Source organism: Trematomus bernacchii, unplaced genomic scaffold (genome assembly GCF_902827165.1).
Source record: "Trematomus bernacchii unplaced genomic scaffold, fTreBer1.1, whole genome shotgun sequence".
Taxonomy (NCBI): Eukaryota; Metazoa; Chordata; class Actinopteri; order Perciformes; family Nototheniidae; genus Trematomus; species Trematomus bernacchii.
The window spans coordinates 17,870,521-17,880,963 of record NW_022987689.1 but is presented as its reverse complement, the minus strand read 5'-3'; the positions used below and the strand labels follow the sequence as shown (position 1 = coordinate 17,880,963).

General features: G+C 41.2%; 1 pseudogene; it reads left to right on the top strand.

Annotated features, from left to right (window-relative positions):
* Positions 1-403: 403 nt before the first annotated feature.
* On the top strand, positions 404-1,772 carry LOC117488639 (annotated as a pseudogene).
* Positions 1,773-10,443: the final 8,671 nt, after the last annotated feature.

Sequence of the window (10,443 nt, the reverse complement as noted above, 5' to 3'; positions counted from 1 at the left end):
GTATTGTCGCACGAAGTTCGGGACTCTTTCCGGAAATAGTGGTTACAGATTACAGCTTTGCTGCCTGTAATTTCTATGACGTGACGGAGTCCTTGGCCAAGTGAATATATTTTCATTTAATTTCAAACCTTTATTTATCCAGGTTGTATCCCATTGAGATCATTGATCTCTTTTTCAAGGGAGACCAGAGGCCTGTACTACGAAGCTGGATTTTCGCTTAGCCGGCTAAATTCAGGGAAATCTCGGGCTTTCCGGTCCTACGACGCTGGTTCTCTTTTTAGCAGGCTAGATTTCCATGGTAACTTATGCTGAGCGGCAAACCTGCTCCGGAGCAGGTTAGGTGGCAGGCTAAGAGATCAGCCTATAAAAGCTCCGCCTATCGACCAATGAGATCTCTGTGAAAATGACGTCGGCATTTGTAGATGACACTGTGGAGCTTGGCGCTCAGATTGTGAGAGGTGCTCTCAGGCTGGAGAGGATCTTTAGGGACAGAATAAACCCTTTGGCTTTCCCTGAAGAGTATTTGTATGAAAGATACAGGTTCTCGTCAGAAGGGCTGACTTATCTGTGTCAGCTCCTCGAGCCATATATTGGTAATGCCACACATCGGAGTTGTGGCCTTACAGTGCCGCAGACTGTATGTATTGCTTTGCGCTTCTTTGCAACCGGCAGTTTTCTGTATGCCGTGGGGGATGCAGAGAACCTTAGCAAGAATACAGTCTGCAGTGCTATTCATAAGGTCGCACATGCTCTGACAGGGCTCGCAGAGTCCTTTATTGTGTTTCCTGGCACATGTCCCACGCAGACGATCAAAGAGGGATTTTACAGCATGGCATGATATGTGATTATATCTTTACAGTGAATGTTGTTCCTATGACGTACACTGTTGTATAATAAATGCAGCCTACTATTTAATAGGGTTTCCCAGGGTGCTTGGCTGTATTGACTGCACACACATTCCGATCTCTGCGTCCCTGGGAGAAAATGAAGGCGATTATGTCAATCGCAAATCCATCCACAGCCTCAACATTCAGGTAAATCTTGCACATTCACTTACAGAACACACATTGAAGTCTGGGTGATAAAAGGAACTCACACATTTAAATATTCACACAGTACATGTTTCACACTTGGACTATCTTTATCTATAACATGGACGTATTTCAAATGAACATTGATGCTACACTGACTATGATGCTCTTATTGTGGAAGTAGGCTTGTTAACCCCACATGCTTTTGCAGGCCACCTGTGGCCTGGATCAGTCCATGACTCACGGATATTCTCAGTCATCACTGTGTCACAAACTGGAGCAGGGTATGGCAACTGTACATTCTTATTGTTTTGTGCTTCTTAAGCTGCCTTTTGTGGTACTTATTGTGGAAATATTCCTTTTTCTTCAGGGCTCTTCAGTGGAGTGCTGCTCGGAGACAGGGGTTATGCCTGCCAGCTATTCCTCATGACCCCCTATCCTGACCCTGGTGAAGGGCCACAAACCAGTTTCAATGTGGCCCATGCCAAGACCAGGGTCAGGATAGAAATGACGTTTGGTATACTGAAGGCCAGATTCACCTGCCTGCGGGGGCTCAGAGTGGCCCCTGAAAGAGCTTGCCGCATAATCACTGCCTGTGTTGTGCTGCACAACATCGCCACCATGAGGAAGGAGAGGGCCCCTCCTGCAAACCCCCAACCTCCAGATGTGGTCGACCCCATCACCCTAGACTACCCTACTGGCAGGGCTGTCAGAGATGCCATCACAGTGTTATTTGCATAATACTTTTAAAAAAAACACACAGAGAGAGGCCTTGGGTGATTTATGTAGGTTTTTATTTTGTCAGCCATTCCTGAAGGAAAAAGAGAAAAACACATTATTAGTGGTTTACTTTTTCAGTAAAGAAAAAAGGCATTTCTCTTTTAGGTATCCTAAAAGATAAAGGTCACCTTATGCACCTTTCCTTTGACTTGAAAATAAATGACAGAATGTTACAAAATTACCTGTCTTTCTCTTTGTAGTTTCTCTACCTCCAACTTCATTTTTAGTATGCGTAGGGCATTTAATTCCATGGTTTGGGCATTTATTTTTATTGTTTGGACGAGGGTCCGTTTATAAAGGGCCCTCACAGAGTCAGCTTCAGCCTGAAACACATGAAACACATATATGTTGCTTTAACATTCAAGCATGGCTCACAGCAAGAAAGCTGAGCATTTTAAAGTTGCCTATACTTTTACATTCAGTTTAATTAATTACTTGTCGTGATGAAGCCCTAGATGTGGAGGCCCTAGATGTGGAGGGCCCAGGCTGCGGGGGTGGAAGAGTTTCTTCTTCCTGCAAATTGAGCACAGCAAATATCTTTTCAATAGAGAGTAGTCATTTGTCCCATGTGCAGACCACCACCATGTGCAAGTAATCAAATTAAAGCAACGTGGCCACACCCTGTCTGTCTGTGTTTGAGGCAAATTGAGAAGTTCATATCATTGGTAACAAAATACTAAAGTGTACCGGCAGAGCGCTCTCTGAGAACACAGACAGCGTCTCATCATCATCCAGGCACTCCTGAAAAAAATAAGAAATGTCAATGGTCTGTGTTATCCATATTCAGCGACCATATAGGGCGACATACCAAAGGTTACGTTACCTCTGGATGAGGTAGTGGGTGATTTGGGGGGGCAGCAACACCACGTTCTCCCCATCATCTGCAGAACAATAAAATAGGCCTACATGTCACTTACTACCACAAAAATAGATATATAATTGTGTTGTATAGCATCCCAGCTGTTTAAAGCTCCCTGACTCTTACCCTGTATGAAAAGGTGGTGTGAGCTGCTGCCACCAGGGTCTGTAGAGACCCCCCCTTCCACCCCTGCCATCAAGGGCCGACCCACATTTTGTGGGAGGGGTGAAAGCTGCTGGAAGAGGGCCCCCCTCCTGTCTTCCTCTGCTCATTTCTTTTCTTGTTGGCTGCAAGAATTGTGAAAAAATGTGACTGCTTTCCTATACAGTTATGAAACACAGACTAATTGAAGCAATACTAAACGTGTAGTTATATTTTTAAGATCGCAAAAGAGGGACATTTACCAGATTGAATGATGTTTTTGTATTTCACTCGCATTTGCTCCCAAGTCCTTTTAGACCCGCCAGGGTTGCATCTGAAAAAGGAAAAAAAAACGTCATGTACAGCTAGAATTAAAAAAAGTTCTATAAATGAAAAGGATTACAAAAATATTAGGCTTAAAGTCCACTTGTGACCCTCGGTCGATGATATTATAATGCAAAAAAGGCTGCCACTCAATGATCAATTTGGTCTATTTATCCTATAAAGTAGAACATTAATCTGGAAGCGCCGGATTTATTTTTGTACATGACTGGCGTGCATCCAATACACTTTTTAAAGATGTGCAGCTCTGCACGCTGTTGCATATAGACTATAGGCATATATATTATATATATACTTATTTTACTTACGCATTCACGGAGTCTGCAATGTCTTGCCAACATTGTTGGCGACGTTTGGCAGCCGCCAGGGTGCTGCTTTTGGCTTTCAATATATGTTTCAGATCTTCATAGCGGCTCATGATGACTGTCTGCTCCTCGGCCGTGAAATACGTAGCTCGTGGTTTCTCCATGATTCCGATTGGTCGAATGCTCCAAATACCATCCCTTTTATGTGAACGCGCACCTAACTAGATAGGACACGGCTGGCTTGAGCGATCCACTTGATAACCGGCGTCGTAGTACAGCTTAGCGCCAGCGCGTATGTTTTGGCTTAGGCCAACCGGCTAACTCCAACATATCCAGGTTAGGTTGAACCAGCTTCGTAGTACAGGCCTCTGCTCAAGTAGGTTCCACATGAAACATTTAAAAACATAAACAGAGCAACAAAATATAGCAATATATCTTGTACTCTCTTTTAATAAATAGTTGAACTTAGAAGTCGTTTGTCTTTCCTGGAATTTTGAACACAACACGCTCAGTTTAAAGAAGTTTGTTTGATCCTAGAGAGGTAGGACGGCTACGATAGACTTTGAATCTCCTAAAAGACAGAAAGAAAATGGTGACATACAAAACTATTAAACGTTAGTTAAAAAACGGCGTTCCTTTTTAATAACTACCAACACAAAGTAGCCAGATAAAAGTTATTCGATTAATGTATCTGTTTGAATTGAATTATTGCTGACACAACGATCCGTGGCTGACTCACCGGCTAATGTACCGAGTTGAGCTAACGCCGAAGTAGCTGCCACATTTTGCTTGTTGTTGACAACTTATCAAGCCTCTGACTACACATCTAACGTTTATTCTAAAATTGTCCATATTGAAGACAACCATATTACAAGCATAAACACCCAATTTATGCCACAGCACACAATAAGCGTCCGCTTGTGTTAGCTCTGTAACAGTTCCGTGATAAGCCACGGATAAAGTGTGTCCTGCCCCTTCTTATTTCTCTTCCAAATTGCACTGCACTCCTGAGTACTGCTAATGAACTTCTGAGCTCTTCTTGCAAAGCATACACTCTGTCATCTACTGTTGTTTTTGGTCCAATGTTTCTTTTTCTCTCTTTTCTCCTCACCCTTAGTTAATGTCTTCCATCTTCTCTAATTTATTTACCACGGTTCATTACAGCCCATCTTACACAATTATCAGGTTCAGTCAGGATAGCTTTGTGTTGATTTAGTTCAGCAATGGTTTCTTTGCCGATGTCATCATAGCTCATACTTGCGTTATAAAAATTTTAAAAAATTGTTTAGGACTGTGAATAGAATTTAAAAAAACCACCATGTAAGATTTAGCCAGAATGATGGCTTAAATCATTCAAAAATTAGAAACAACATCAATGGAATGTTGAAAATAATTTCAACATCCAAACACCTTGTTTGTGTTTCAGAGATTTATTTTATGGTTAGAATCCGGCTCTTCTTGGTGAGCCGGATCATATGGCTCGGCTCACCAAGAAGAGCCGGCTCTTTCGGCTCCCAAACGGCTCTTCAGTTTACCACATATACCTTTTATAATTCAATCAAATTTAGCCCTGTTTTGACTAATGATTTATATGTGTACACATATATCACTTAAATTATTCAATACATCCTTTGTACTGAAGTATTCAAAAGTAAAAATGACATGTTTAATATCAATTATTTGCTGTGGCCAATTGTTTTCATTGCATTTACAGACCCTTGTATCTCTCTGATACCACCCAATGAATGCACAGACTTGCTTGTAGAACCACGCTACACAAAGCAGATAGCAACACCTATAAAAACTTAAGCAAAGGGGCTACTGTATCGACATTTTAAAATTATATTTAAAGAAAAAGCCCTAACAAAACAGCAGAGCTCTATTTCAGTATTAACTATAGAAGAAAAGACAGCAACAGCTGACATCAAATCTTTGCTGAGCCTAAGGATAATCATAAATAAATAACATAGTGCAAATAAATATATTGCAATGCTCAAAACAGCAGCATCCAACAGTCTCTAATCCTTGGATATTACATGTCACTGCATGCATGCATGGAGCAGCTGTAGCGCGGAGATCATCATATCATTCTGTCTTGTATTACTTAACAACAAAAAAAATTCCCGTTCGAGGGCACGAGCCGGCTCCCGTCGTTCACTTAAAGTGGACCTATCATGCTATATTTGAATAATATATTGTAGGGCCATACCTATAAGGTATATTTATACGTTTTCTTTTTCAAAATACCAAACCGATCATGCATTTTAGCCATGCCTCATTTCGCTCTATTTTGCTTTCCTCCACCCTGTCTTTGCATGCGCTGGAGCTGACCACGCCCCCCTGCAAAGGAGGGGGCCGAGTTACGAGCGTCGTGTTACCTTGCTGTTACCATGCCACGGCAACTCTCATTCCCCTGATAGGTCAGCTCCGCCGTCCTGACGTCAGAGGAATGTTCAAATCTGGATCAGTCTGTATCAGATCCGTTGCAGCCCCGTTTTTAGAGATTTGGGTATGGAGGAAAAGAGAGATGGTTGTGTTTTCTGACACTTGGTGAGTTCCCTGGAACACCGGGGACACATATTCATGTATAAAAGACGTACAAAAGTGCATTTTGCATGATAGGTCCCCTTTAAAAGAGGACGCGACCGACACATCACTACAGTACACATTTAAATGTAAGTATGTACAGAGGCGTAGAAAATGTGTTGGTAAATATGTTACTTTGTTAAATTTGTTATCACCAAAAATGTGTTCCGTGAAAGTAAAGCAAACAGATATGGTTCTAAACTGTATTGAAGTAAACATGTATTATTTTGAATTGTATTTTAGTGAACATGTATTGTTTGAACTGTTTTAAGTAATCACATATATAAATATTGTCTTTTCACTCACAACTCACTGACCCAGAGATCCTGTTACACACACATACACCTCCTCCCACCAGCACACACACATAATCTTTTCAAGGTTCTTTCTGGGCTTCAATATATCTGTGTACAATGTTTGGTTGTCTGGGAAAGAATAGTTTGTGTGAAATATTCCTTGGGAAAGTAAGGGAGTGAATATCGGTGCAGAGATAAGATTGACTCTGCCCTTGTGAACTTCCGAATCTCAGAAGAAAACATACTTTTTCTCAGAACGCTGATTTGCTGTATTGGACCCGACCAGAAGTGAATCCAACCAGTAAAAACACCTGGGGGAGTGAGCAGCTCACACAGCTCCTCCCCACGGACTCTCTGATTCGCTTCACAGTAAAATGGGAAGGAAGAAGTCAACACATCTCCGCCCCAAAATATGAATATGAATACTGTTGTTTATGCATGTAAAATGCTTCCTGTTTGCTGACAGGCTGGTCCCGATACCTGTATCGCACAGCAGTAGAAACCTGAAGTCCGGAGTACTCTGTAAAACTTGTATACGTGTTTTGTTTCTTACCAGTAAAATCAGATTATTGTTATAACCTTTATTCCGGTGTTTTGAATCCTTTTCTTTATTAAATAGAACCAGCCTCATCTAGCGGAGGGGGGGCTTTAAGCCAACCATCCAAAAGTATTTGCTACAACAGTTCATAATTAGCTAGGTACATCGTGAGGTATTTATTTTCGGTACAGTTTATGTTGAAACCGTTAAGAGAGAGTGGCACAATTGTTTGTTGCCGGACTGCAGTTAAGCTCAGTTTCTGTAATAAACTGGCAACAGAGTGTTTGGCCTGGTATTCATTAATTACACACGGCATTATAACATACTGTTGTTTCTGGTGTTTGCTCAAGGGACTAAGGAGCAGACGGAGGCCTTTATACGCCTCCGTGTTGAGCTCCGGCACCTGTTCACGGGCTGTCGGGACACGGCCGCCAATGGTTATCGGTGAGAAGCAAGTAAGATTGTTTAGGTAGTAAATATTGTTCAAGATGTAATTTAATCGCTGCTTTCTCCTCCTTATCATTTACATCGGACAATTGTGGCAAAGATGGGGATTGAGGGAAGGGTAACCCACGTCCAAGGGACAACCTCAAAAACAAGTACAAGGTATGAGAGGTTATATAGACATGATTATATGTATTGTGTTTTCATATATTAATGTGTGTATGTGTTTGGTCTTCACTGTTCAGGAATGCAAGTGTCCCGCCTCAGGACAGGAAACCCACGGCAGCGACTTGGGCCTGGTTTGTCCTAATGGATGAGGCATTAGGGCAGTCTGCGGCGGTCTCACCCCCCTGCCTGATTGCCTCCTGAGAGGACAATCCAGGACCAAGCACTGCCCAGGAAGGTCAGAAAGGGCGAGAGGATGAGGAGGAAAAAGAGAAGGACGACACGGAGAGGAGAGGAGGAACGAAAAAGAGGGTGAGAGAGGATCCCTACCTTAATCTGTTAAGGGAGGACATCCTCTATCAGAGAGCAGCAGAGGCCCGAGAAAGGTCAGAAAAGTTCTTAGCTGTGTTAAGAGCGTTTTGCCCCAAAATAAAAAATGACATTGAAATGGAATGAAAATGAACCTTGTTTTGGCTTTGCCTCTTTTGTTGATATTTGTGTTTTTTTTACAATGTGCACCAATATGTGTAAAAAAAGGTTTGCAGAAATCAAGTATGATATATGAATATATATATTATTCAGAATCGGGTTTATTGCCAGGTAGGTTCACACGTACGAGGAATTTGACTTGATGTCATGGAGCATCTTACTTCAGACTCCAGCATACAGCTTCCTGCCTACTACCAGCCAGTTACCTGCCTAAGACCTGCTAAAGACCAGTATCTGGGAATGTTAAGCCCTCCCACTATTTTCCAAGAGGGCGTTGCCAGATTTTCAATTTCAGGATTTAACCAGGAGATGGCGCTATATATTAAATAACTATGGCCAAACTAAGACTTAGTTTTCCACAAGAGAAAATGCAGATATTATATAAAAAACTAAAATTAAAATCTTGTTTTTAATGCCCCAAGAGCAATAAAAACACTTGTTAAAAAAATCCTGAGTGAGGCTTTCATAAATTGCATTTAGCTGACGCTTTTTTCCAAAGCAACTTACTATTTAATAAATGATAAATGATTATTCATAACAAATATGAGTGATGTGTGATTATTATTCATGCTATATACTGATATAGGGCTAAGTAAGCAATCAATCCTGCAAATGAACCCTTAGTTGTTCAATATATTTATTCAGACAATGTGAGTAGAAATACAGAAATTCTGCTCCCACCTAAGGCCAACGTTGCAATATTACAACATTTCCCTAAAAACGTACCAAAACGTAAACATTTTTAAAACTCTTTCATTTCTGGGTTCTGTTAGAAGGTGCGACGGGGGAGGGGGGAGAGAGTTAGACGCTCGTGAATTGTCAACGGGGGGGGGGGCCTCTCTGCACGGAGGAGCCGCGGAGAAGAGACACACGTTCACTAAGCCGAATCACAGTGATCTGCTATTTTAAAGTAAATTCAACACATATCGACCCTAAATATAGCATATATTAAGAACGAGAAAGTGTTAACATCGTTTTTTGTAAACATATGACAAATGTGCGAGGGTGATGACTTTGTTTATTTGAAATCAGATGAAAACAAACTGTAACGGACCCATATTATTCATATTCTGAGTCATAAAGACTTTATTTAAAATTAAAATTAAAATGTATAACTAGTTTAGGTTGTTTGAGAGGTAATTGAAATAGCTAAGGGTGATGATCTGACTTGAAGTGTGTGTTTTGCTCCTCCCGCTGCATCACAGCTGTGTATATCACCATTCTTTAATTAAATGTTTGATAAGTGCATGCAGATCACATAGTAAAACACGTACACAGATACATTATTTTGTATTTTTATTAAATTTGACAATGTCAATTTCACTTTCCACTATGTCCACCGTTGTTTTTCACAACCAATGGCAGAACTTTATTGAGGCCCGTCTCCTGCGACCAAAAAAACAAGCAAAGTCAGACTTGTTAAAAAGAAAGCGGTACGTACTATTGGCCCTCATTGTCAATCATTAATACTTACACCCAGGGGTTAAATTGGGATTTGATTTGGGGGCGGGGGGTCTCATTATTAGACCTTGAGGGCTATACTGTATATGAGGCCCTAAAGGAACTGCTCCATTATTTGTATCAAATGCACACATTGATGCCACCAAATGACACAATACAAATAGAAAGTATTAATTAGTTTTAACATATCGTTTTTGGAATACAAATGTGCGAGGGTGATGAAGTCAGAGCATCGTCGTATGTGCAGCCCCGGCCCAATTTAATCCCTGCTTACACCATCTCTCTGCTATAAAATATATTGTTTATTTCCATGTGACGACTGGTATTCATATTTTTTTTCTGTTTCCTATCAGGCCATCACGGTACTGCGCATGTGCGAGATGGTCCGCCATATTGCACAACTCTGTACGGCAACCCAACTAGGACATTTGACACAGTGGCTTTTGGCAAAGCACACAAAGAAAACTAAAAAAAACGAGAGAGATGAGTTATTGTTATTACAACGTGACTTCACCCATTATTTAACAACTATTTTCATTGGGTTCTTTTATTTGGGGTTAAGTACATTGTCAGAATAAGTGAGAAATGGATTTAACTTCTGTTAGACAGCTATCATACTGAATACATATGTATGCAAAAATGTATGGCATTAATATCCTAATAAGACTCACCTAATTAACTAACAACTAATAATTAACTCACCTAACTCACCTAATAAGATCATAAGACTCGCGCATGCGCAATGCATATTCGCATATTGGCCAGCCGTCTAGACGGTCTATACGTCAAGTGTCCTAGTTGGGTTGCCGTACGGAGTTGTGCAATATGGCGGACCATCTCGCACATGCGCAGTACCGATCTGGCAGGTGGACGGATCGGGGAGTGACAACGTGTTCCGCACGGACATTTTAGTGAACCAGACCAGCTGTTTCCGCCGGTCTTCGCTTCCCGGGCATGAAGTTGTTTACATGTGTGTTCAGATGCTAAATAAAAGTTTAGCTTGTAC